Source organism: Crocodylus porosus, unplaced genomic scaffold (assembly GCF_001723895.1).
Source record: "Crocodylus porosus isolate Cpor-Errol unplaced genomic scaffold, CroPor_comp1, whole genome shotgun sequence".
NCBI classification, from domain to species: Eukaryota; Metazoa; Chordata; order Crocodylia; family Crocodylidae; genus Crocodylus; species Crocodylus porosus.
In genome coordinates, this window is record NW_017728909.1 from 18,318,510 (window position 1) to 18,329,505 (window position 10,996).

Sequence of the window (10,996 nt, forward strand, 5' to 3'; positions counted from 1 at the left end):
CGCAGGGAAGTAGCACTCAAGTGAGGAAGTTGGAGGTGATGGCCACGGCAGAGCCGCTCGCAGCCCAAGCCAGGCACTTTGCTAACTCTCCGGACACAGCTGTGTAGCGAGGGCATTGCCATGCCCTTTCCAAGAGGGCCACTCCTGGCATCGGCTGGGCGGGCAGCATCGCCTCGGCGGCCAGGGCGAGCGAAACTTCTCTCGACTACCCCGACGGCTTCAAATAGCAGCCCCAAGTCAGGCTCCTCGGAGCGAGAGCAGCAGTGGCTTCACGTCTTTGCAGGTCGCCTGGCGAGCTGTAAATCTGAAAGTTAATGGCATGGTCAGAAGTCAAGCCCCTGCACACCCACACCCCCCCCAAAAGGGGACAAACCAGGATGGCTCCAACGACACATACCCCAAATCGGGGACACTAGGGATGAGTGAGAAGTTCCGGGCGACATCCCCCCCCTCTCCAGCCCCCCACCTCCTCCTCCCAGGCCGGGGATGGGTGTCACCCACCAGCACCTTTCTCCCCCTTTAGCTTCCTAGAAAGCCCCACGAAGGGGCGTGTGTGATGTTCAACCCTTGCAGAAACCCTCGAAGCAAATTACGCCCAAGGAAGGTGACAACCCCGGAGGCTTTGCCTAAGAGCCGGGGCGTAGCTGCAATGGGCAGGGCGGGGAGGTGTGAACGACTGGAGGTTTTTCTTGAAATAATTAGTCGGAATCGTAATAAACTTTGCCAAACAGAGTCACCTGAATGCCAGGCAGAGAGGAGGCGACGGTCGGAGCTGGGAGCCAGGCAGAGACTTCTCTCCTCTTAGTCCCGTAATTATTCTAGCCTCGGGCAAACTTTAATTTCTATGTGTTTTGTGGAGGTTTCCTTTTCTTCTCCATTCACGCCGCCGTTTTGGGGAGTGTGGCTGTGGAAAAGGAGCGCGTGGATGTGTGTGTCTGTGTTCACAGGCGCACACACTCCGAGGGGGAGAAGAGAGGGAGACCTCATTTATCTTGCAGAAATATGTTTAGCAAATACCCCTGCAAATTAGCAAAGCCACTCCACTCCCCTCCCTCCCCGAGCTGCCACCCCAGCAGAGGCAGGTGGTGGTGAGAGGGGGAATCTGCCCAGCCCATCACCCCAGTTTGTCTAGAAGGCGGATTCATTTGGGGCGTGCTACAACTTCGGGACTTGGGAAGAGGGGGAGAAAAGGATGGTGCCGATGGATGCTCTGATGGAGCGAAGCTAGGGCTGGAGTGGGGCTTGCAAAGACATGCCAGCGTTGGAGAGATCCGTTTTATTTAGCCCTTCCAAGAAGAGTTGGATGCGGCTGATTTATTAGCTAATCCTGATAAAAATGTGCCTCTGGATAGCTGGGGGGGGGGGTGGAACTTTCTTCCCACCAGTGATTAATTACTATTAAGTCAAAAACCAGGGCTTTGAAGGATAGGGGCCGTGTTTGACTTCTGGTGATCTCTCTCTCTCTCTGTAATTGCCCCTACCCCCCTTTTCTTTTCTTTTTAAATGTTCTTTTCTCAATCCACCAGGCGCAAAAATATATTTCTTCCCATCACTTTTCCCCCCACTTCTTGTTTGGATTTGTGGAGGCAGAGTACAGGTCTCAGGTGTGGGGGGTGCTCCCCCCTACCCATGCTTTCCAAGCCGGTGGTTAAGTGTTGATCTCTTAGCTGGTTTCATTTTCAGACCTAGGGAAACCTTGGGGGTGTAGCTAGGTGGGTGGCTGTGGGGCTGTGGTTGATTCCCCTTGTGTTGTATACAGTCGGCATCCTACCGCAACAAGGAGTGAGCCCGGAGTGAGACAGTGCAGATCAGAGTTAGATCAGGTGTAAAGCCACTGCAAGGCATGGCTGGGATGAGTGTGTCTTGGGGAATAATATAAGGAGCCTATGAGAGGAGAAAGGGGGGCTTCTGCAAAACGGTCTTCCGATCTGGGGGAGGGTTTGCAAATATAGGATCTGAAGGTCAAGTCTGCTGAAAGGATCCATCCAAAGGGCCCACAAACTCCCAGATTCTGCAACAGTGTCACAGCCCAGGATGCTTCAGGGACATGCATTGGTTAGGCAGGCACATGGGGAGGGGGCAAGGAGGGGTGTATTGGGAGCTGCCTGATCTCAGGGGGGAAAAGGGGCGGCAGTGCTCTGACCTCAGCTCTTCCATCCTTCCCATGGTCCCCAGCTGGGGCAGGAGCACATCCATCCTGAGGTGCTTTGTCTCATGGTGGGGAGAGCGTTGTGTGGCCGCTCTGCGGGCAGGGACCAACCCGACCCACCCAGGCGCTGTCACACCGCTGGAGTTCACTAATCATACGCGTACAATCCAGGCAGCCCTTCATTCACAACTTCCCCCTTGTCTAGCAGTGGTGGATGCTTAAAGGCTGAGTTACTGGGGGACATAAAGGTTAGTGCTCTCAGGACAGCCATATTATCATGCATTATCTTTGAAGTCATTTAAGGCCAATTTAAGTGGTATTTAGTATAATATTTATGAATTAATGCAATCTAAATATAAGGCTGTCCCAGTAGGATTGAGCAGCCTTTTCTACCCGTGCATACTTGTTCCCAAGGCCCAGAATGTGTTTTAATTTGAAACATGCAGGTCCTCGTAATACTCTGTTTAGGAAGTCAGACCCGATCTGTGCATCCCACAAACAATTCAGATTTAGGGAAACGCAGGCAGGTCGGTGTACTTCAAGAATGGAGTTGTATGCCATGGAAAGCAAGAGGCAGTAGGTCGTCTTGCAAGCTGCACTGTCCTTTCAAAGCTCCTCTGAATGATTGCAGTAATAAATAACAACTCCTAGAACAGCCCCATGGGAACCCCCTTGTTAGGGTGATGTCTCCAGATGAACTGCACCTCACTCAAGGAATCAGTAAATGAACCAGCAAGATGCAATACCAAAAACAAAACAAAACAAAAAAAAAATCACTTTTTATAGCCCATGTTAGATATACTCTCTTCTCTCACTATGCCTAACTGTGAATTTCAGACACCTGGGATACAGGTTCACAAAGCTTCTATTCATTATGTTTTCTCCTCTTAAGATAGATAGATAGATAGATAGAAGAAAAAAAATCCTTGTTAATTCTCAGCATGACAGCTCTTTTAGGCTATCTGAGAAATTCAAAGGTGTAATGACAATGGCTGTTAAATTATCATGCACTGCAGTTAGATACAAATTTATGTGTATATATACCAAATATGAAATATGTGAGTGTGTGTGTGTGGATAAATATACACATACATACCCATACATATATAAAGGCTTTGGGAGATGACAATTTAGTTGAGAAGGGCCCCAAGTAAATACAGGTGCTGAATAAACTCCTCCGTAATTGAAACATAAGGTTTGCTTGTCTGAAAGCAACGCACATAGTATTTAGTGCGGTAGTAAACCAGACAAGTTTTAGGGAGGGGAATACAGAAATAAAGTGGAATGAAACAGAGGGAGCTTTACGCCTGGTGTCTGAAAGAACAATCCCTTAAAACAACCAAAATGCAATCAGATAGCTTGATGTAAGAAAGAGAAACGTAAAACCCAAGAGCCAGTGATCTGTACATTTACACCCACCATATATGCATACACTTCTCTAGGTATATTTGATATATTAAACAAATAGCCCAGATTGCTTTGTAAAAGAAAGTGCTAGATTTTATCTCCTTTTTTGATGGTCTGGACATGGATTCTGGTTTCTAATAGCTACTGCACCTCATCCTGATGCCGTTGTTATGGTTGTATCAGCATTTCCCATTCAAACTCCAGTTTGCAGAGTTCTCTTGGTAAAAAAAGTTTGATACTTAGCTACAGCTCTTACCCTTATTTCAAATTGCAATCCTAATAAGGGTCTTCATTCATTTTAAAGTGAAAGAATGGCATAGAGAAAGAAGACAATAGAAGTTTGCAGTGCTTTTTTTTTTTTTTTTTTTTAATTCCAGCTCTTCCATCTTTAAGTTTGTATTTCACAGATATGGATCAATTGAAATTCTCCATGCCTTTCAGCATATAATATTCCTTTGTACATCTAGGTATTGTATGATAGGAACAAGGGGGGGTTGTGGGATTTTTTTCCCCTGAGAACTGACTTTGTATTTTTTTTAAGTGAAGCCGATAGAACAACATATATGTCCACGGTAGAAGAGAAACTGCAAAGTAAGGAGAGAATACAAGCCCACAAACACCCGAAAGGTAGCAACGGAAAAGGAGGAATATTCTGAGTGGTCATTGAGGGAAGAGCTGGGAATGACTTATCCCATGGCTGGAAAAAAAAGTGCTAGAAACCTTGTCACACTGGATAACAGCCATGGCCCATTGAATCCAGTTCCCTGGCTCTGGCAGGAGCCAGTTCCAGATACTACAAAAGAAGATGCAAGGAACATTTTTAGCAGATGTTTCAAACTGGATATGAAAAAAGTCCAGCAGGCAGTGGAATAGTGTTTGGAGGGACTGTGTCGGAGAATCGCAGCGAGTAAGCCTGCAAGATTTGGCTTGCATCTAATAGAAATTTGGTTGCAATCCACCGAGAGGAGTTCAGGAACTTCTGTGCTTATTATAGAGGAGCTGGGGGGAAAGGGGGTGTGAAGGGGCTGGACAGTTGAGGAAGGCCTCTTTTGGCTTTCAGAGCTAGGAATACACAGCAACATTTCTCAGCAAGATGCCAGAGGGTTGGGGGTTTTTTGGGGTTTTTTTAATCATGTGTTCCCTGTGTGTATGCATTGACCCAGCAGGCCACAACCACCCAAAAGGAGTGCTCCGGCCTCTTGTGCCAATGAAGTGTGAACTGAGGAGGGTTTATGCAATAGGCAGCAATGTCTCCAAAGGAGAAACGACTGGAAGAGATGATCCAGTGCATTGCATCAGTTACCTGCCAGTACCAGAAAGCCTTCTCTAGGTGTCAGGCAATTCACAGAGCAGCAGGCCACAAAGTCCACCCCCTTAATAATCTCCTGGCCATGCCCTGCAGCGTGTTGTCCCTTGGAGTGATTGTACCAGGCAGGTGAAGTTTAAGGTAGGGTCAGTTAAACCTAGTCTTTAGTGAATGGGGTAGAGGGCTGGTAATCCCAACATGCTCCTATGTAAAAGACCGAATGTCCTCTGTCTGTTTTCCATCCAATAGTCAGTGGGACTTCGGCCCTCTGATTCAGCAGTGTCCAGATCAGGCTGCATGCTTGGAAGCTAACTAGCCCAGTGGCTCTGCTTTAAGGCAGGGCTGGGCAAAATGCAGCCCTCCTATCCGGCCCGCGGGGCCCCTAAAAAATGTAGAAAATTAATATTTATCTGCCCCGGCTGCCTGTAATGCAGCCCTTGATGGCTTGCCAGAACTCAGTAAGTGGCCCCTCTGCCCAAAATTATTGTCCATCCCTGCTCTAAGGTATAGGTTCCCCACTGGTAAGCCATTGGAGTGTGGATTAACCTGACAAACCACAGCCTGTCCGTCTCTCCCAGCATTTCTCATACACTTTCAGGCCTGGGAACTTGTCTCTTCTAGTGATAAAGGTATGAAACAGAGGAATGGGTAGTGAAACTGCTCTTGTGTGAGGCCCCTTTCTGTATTTCCTTACTCATTGAAGTCTTCCAGAGATGACAGAGATCATAGCACGGGGCAAAGCCTGATGACATTGCCAGGGGAATGGGGAGAAAAGTCCCGGCAAGTGGAAGTTCTGTCCTTGCTCCCCCGGCGGAGCCAGGCTCTGCACCCCAGGGACCTCTGTCCTCCCAGCTCCTCCAGCCATGGGAGGATTGTGATCTCAGGCATTGCTAAATGATGTCCTGCCCCTCTGTAGGAAAGCACTGCCTGCAAGCTAAAGCCAGGGTATCTCCATGGCCTGTGCATTTCCTTGCTTTTGTCACTTTGAGCCGCAGCTGGAGTGCACATGCAGGTGACTGCAGCTTTTAATGTGCATTCATTATAAACAACTGACATCTCTAAGGAAGAGAAGGCTTATTATGGTAGTTCCTTAAAATAAAGATGGATGAGGACTTTAAGCCTCTCAAATAAAGTGCCGGACCATACGTGGTGGTTAAAAATACATCATAAACAGCTATCTAGTCCATGTAAATGAATGGAAGAACATATAAATATAGACACCATGTTAAATTTGTCAAGCAGAAGCAGCCAAAAATAATGATCAAGACAAGAAAGGCGGGGGCGGGGGGGGATTGATAATGAACTGGACTCCAACAAGACTTTAATTGACAGTGGCTTCTGTGAACCAGCTTTGGACAGTGTGTATAAACTGACCACAAGGTAACTTTATTGCAATGCACTCTTCCTTTAATTAATTGTCACCTTTGTTAAGACTGGCTACAGATCAAAGGTTTAAAGATACTTAGCAGGTTCTTAGTAACAAACCCTTCAGATGCATTAGAAATAACAGACAGCTCAGCCAATGAGGCATGCAGATTTCGATCTACCTCGCCCTTATCTGTTTATTTCTCCCTCCTTTGTTGAACATGGGCAATCATCGCTTAACATTAACTGTTTCATAGGAAGGCTTAGCTGTTGAGGCTGACACCTCCCCAAAAGTTGGGCTGTAAAAATGCGGCGGAGCATTTTGCTATCAGGACCTTGCAGACAGCAGAGAGCAAGTTGCCTTAGAGACAGAAGGACAGACAGAAAATTTGCCTCTTGCTTTTACTACAAACTCTCTCCCCCTCCAAGCCCCTGGTTTTTAACTCTATGATTTTGCTATTTTAATCTTGAAAATATTCTGCATGAAAAGTGCAATAGAGAATAAAGCTGAGGAGATATACAAATACATGTATACGTGTATTTGCATATATAATTAGATATGTATATGTACGCATGCATTGGACATACGTATCCATAAACACATTCGGTGTACATATAGACATATATATCTGGATGTGCATGTACGTGCAATACCTACACACTCAGTTGTATCTCTAAAAAATCCCTTTTTAAATGTACTACTACAGAAATCTTCTTAGGTGAAAGAGGCAGGTGACTTGAAGGCTATTCTTGGAATCATTATATCAGGGTTTAATGCGATACGTAGCTGTTTGTTCATTATACTAATTTAATGATACAGTCACACCTAATTAATCCATGTCTGGTTTATTTGTACATTGTGTGTGGGTCTCAAAAATATTTTAAAGGTAACCAGGCTGACTTCACAGTGTACTGGGCATGTAGCTCTTGACATGACGCTTTTTCAAACAAAATGAAAATGGAGCTTTGCAGAGAGAGTTGGATTGGTGAGATGTGACTGCATACCTGGGCTGTTTCGAATTTGAATGTCAGTGTATATAGTGCACACACACACACAGGCCATGTATTCATGCCTGTATATAAAGGGCAGGCTCACGTTTGCACATTGCTCTTCTCCCTTTCAGTCTCTAAGGATAGATTCACATCACATAATAGGCATCACTCACTGCAAAACGCACACAAATATCCTTGTTGGATTCGGTAGTTCTTCCAGGTAGATGTATAAAGCAGCATCAACCTAATAATATCCCTATAAAACAGTGCTTCCTTACTGGGATCTAGAGGGATGAAGGCTGTCAGAAGATCAAAAGATATATCACAGTGTGCTTGTAGAAATCCCCTGATTATGTTTCCTCTATATAATGCTCTAATTCACTATTTGATCAATTCTAAAAGGGCCAGAGCTTTAGGAAAAGGCGGGGGGGGGGGAGTACTAGGTTAGTAGAAGCTTGAGGGTGAGTGAAAATCACACCTAAAATTGTATGCAGCAATACAGTAATGAGCTTATCAATACTTCTTTAAGGAACCTGACAGTCCTATAGGAGAGATTCAGTTCTGTGAGCAAAGGTCACGATATAGATATTCATTATTAATATTATCGATAGCTTCGTTGACCAGTCTAACCAGAGTCTGTATAATGTAACTGCTGTTAACAGTCAGGGAGGAAGACTAAGCAGAATTTACAAAATTGCCCCCATGTAATATTAATCATATTGATTGATTCTAATAATATAATAAGGTAAAGATGTTTAGAAGCGCTTCTTCAAAATGTTGCTTGGGAAACAGGATCCCTTTCGTGAGAAGCAGCGTGAAGTGGCTTGCCACTCTTTGAAAGCGAACCCAGTGAAAACTGAAGGCAGTGTTCATCCCTTGCCTGTTAATCCACAACGGGAATTTTCCCCCTGTCCAAACAGAGCTGGTATCCTTGCCCTGCTAGCAGACATCGGTGTCTATCTTCCTTTCAAACCAGAGCTTTGCATGGCTGTATCACAGCACATAAGGCACTGGAGAAATCAGAGACGGCAAAGGACCTTTAGGCCATCTACTCCATCCCTAGCCGTGCAGGATTGTTCCCTAAAAGCATATTTCTAAGTGCTTTGTTAGCCTCTATAATGATGCAAGAATCATGTTGGCTTGTTGTATTTCCTCTCTGCTAAACATTATTTGAATGAATATGAAAAGAACCAAGGGAAGAGCACAGTTTAAATATAGCTGACATATATAAAAGGCTTTCCAAATCAGCCAAGGGCCCGATCCAAAGACCTCATTAAGTCAACAGAAAGATTCCCCTTGATTTCAAAGGGCTTTGGAGTAGGCTCTGAAGATAGGCACAATTTTGCAGGATACCGCCCGTGAGAGAAGAACTATGGATAACATGCAATGTGACTGCCTTCAAATTGTTACTCGTATAAATCTAGACACGCAGACCTGCTTGCTTCACAATCTCCTAACTACTCCCTCTTCAGCAATATGCTGCCTTATCTAGGTTTGCAAGTTGACTCTTTCGGTTATACCATTCAGCTTGAAGTGTCTTGTTCTAGTTACTGCATGGTAGTTTCAGGCTGGTTTGCATTTCATTATCCCTTGCTTCAGCTTAGAGGGCAAATGTTTCCCTTTCGTGTGGGTTTAATTGCTTTTAAAAGCTATTTATTTGATCAGATCCCATCTTCAATAATACATGGAACAGGGATGTGATTTTTCACCTTCTTCACTAACATATGCTGTTACTCATTCATGCAAACCCTCTCCCTCCATCAGAAGAGAGGTTTTTTTTGGATTTGTTCTTCTTCTCTTTTTCTCTAAAGGAAGACAAAGGAATGTAGAGCTCATTCAAGATCTTGGCAATAAAAAAGGAGGAGGAAAGAGAAAGATAAAAGAAACATTTACCTTGATGCGAAAATGGGGTAAAAAAAAAGCCCTTTGAAAAAGTCCTCCAAGTGCATTATTGTTCCATTTTTATTTGCCAGCGCCTGGATGTAACTGATTTAGATGTCAAACAAATAAGTACCTTACAAATGATTTCACTCTAAGTTCGGTCATTAACGGAAGGAGGAAAATCAAACCGACCCGTAGATGTGTTGGAGGGGAAGCTGCACATAAAGATACCGCCGGAGATAATGGTGATACAGTGGTGACAGTTTTTACATTCTACTAGTGAGGATACTAAAAGTTAACACCAAATTAAATGAAACAAAAGAGAGCATTGTCGTTCGGTCGGTACCATTCACTAATGGCTAATGCATCGGAGAGCTGCGCTCCTTAAATTGCTGTCACGCTTGTTATTCCACGGAGCGCAGGGACGGCGTGGTTCAGTGGTTAAGGACTGACTGTGTGGGGAAAGCAGATGCCTGGGTCCTAATTGTGGCTCTGATAATGACTCACTTCTGCACCTCGAGCAAGTCGCTTAAACTTGGTGCCTGAAAGCCACCTTCAAACCCCATTATGAATCAGTGGGAAGCGTCCCGCCGGTTCAACGAGCCATGGGCCCAGTCCTTGCAAAATGAGGCTAATCCGGTGTCTGGGGCCGGGGGGGGGATCCTTTGAGGCTTAATTAATATCGGTAAAAGATTTTGGAGATGAGGTGCACTGTTTCGTGGCAAAGCGCTCTTGGCAGGGGGAGCGTGGAAACCCTGAGAAAAGGTTTTTCAGACGTGGGTGGGGAGGCGGCAACTTCTTTTCAAGCATCTAGTTTTTAAACATGGATGTGGGGCTGTTTGGGAAGCCAGCAGAAGCTTTGCCATTCATTTCAGTGGGAGAAGGATCAAGTCCTTTCTTTGTACTGTTGCTGCGTACAGAAATATCATCATTCACTGATTCAGGAGCTTGCTCGGTATTGTTATTTATTTATTTTTTGTTAATGAAATGTGCACCCTGGGTATTATTGTTGCTCTTCAGAGATCTGCACGACTCAAAGTTTTGGTGCAGGGTTGCGTCATGTCTTTGTTCCTGAGGGGCCCAATCCAACGCCCGTTCTTTCCAATGAATTTGGATCAGGCTGTTGGCAGCTGGCCCGTAGTCGGCCTGGGACAGCAGTGTCACGCTGCTGGTCTTAGTTGGGCACCTCCGGGTGGATTAAGTGAATTGAGTTGGTGGCTTTTGTTCATTTGCTAGCACCTGACCCCAGACCTGGTGAAGAAAATAAGAGACCCAGGTCTCATTGCAGTGGGATTGGGATCGGGGGTCTTGCAAATAGATGCCCCCTCCCCACCAAAAAGAGACTATTGCTACTGTGGGATCCTTGGAAAAGGGTGTGGGAAGACTGGAAGACATGGGGTGTGAGAACACCCTTGGCATAGGTGACTGGTAGGGGGTGCACGGGGGTGCATGTACCCTCCCTGAGGGCTGACACTGATGCTGTCGGCAGGGCTGGTGCCCCCCTGACAGGGCCACCGCCGGCGGGGGCTTCTGCGGGTGCCCCCCAGGTTCAGGAGGCACCTGTCACTCATGACCCTCGGCCTTTCCACCGCAGGTTGGTCAAGGCAGGAGGTAGCTGATACAGCTACTACCCAAAAGATATCTCACTGAGTGGATAAATATTAATGGATATAGGAAGCATTTTGCTTAAAAAACATGAAGTTCAGTTTATCTCCCCCACTCAGCAGCCAGCAACCAGCAAATAAAGCAGCCTTTATTATTTTTATATATATATATATATATATATTTTTTTTTTTTTTTCATTCTTAGTGACTATGTCCACATCAAACTTTTTGTTTCCTCTTCTCACTCGTGTTTTCAGCACCCAGAGGAGTTAGGGAGGGGGGAGCTTTTTG

At 45.5% G+C, this 10,996-nt stretch overlaps 1 protein-coding gene across 10 annotated transcripts in view; it reads left to right on the forward strand.

The window, feature by feature from the left end:
* The window catches only part of CELF4 (CUGBP, Elav-like family member 4), an 860,358-nt gene that overhangs the window by 1,298 nt on the left and 848,064 nt on the right, over positions 1-10,996 (forward strand). The window lies entirely within an intron of this gene.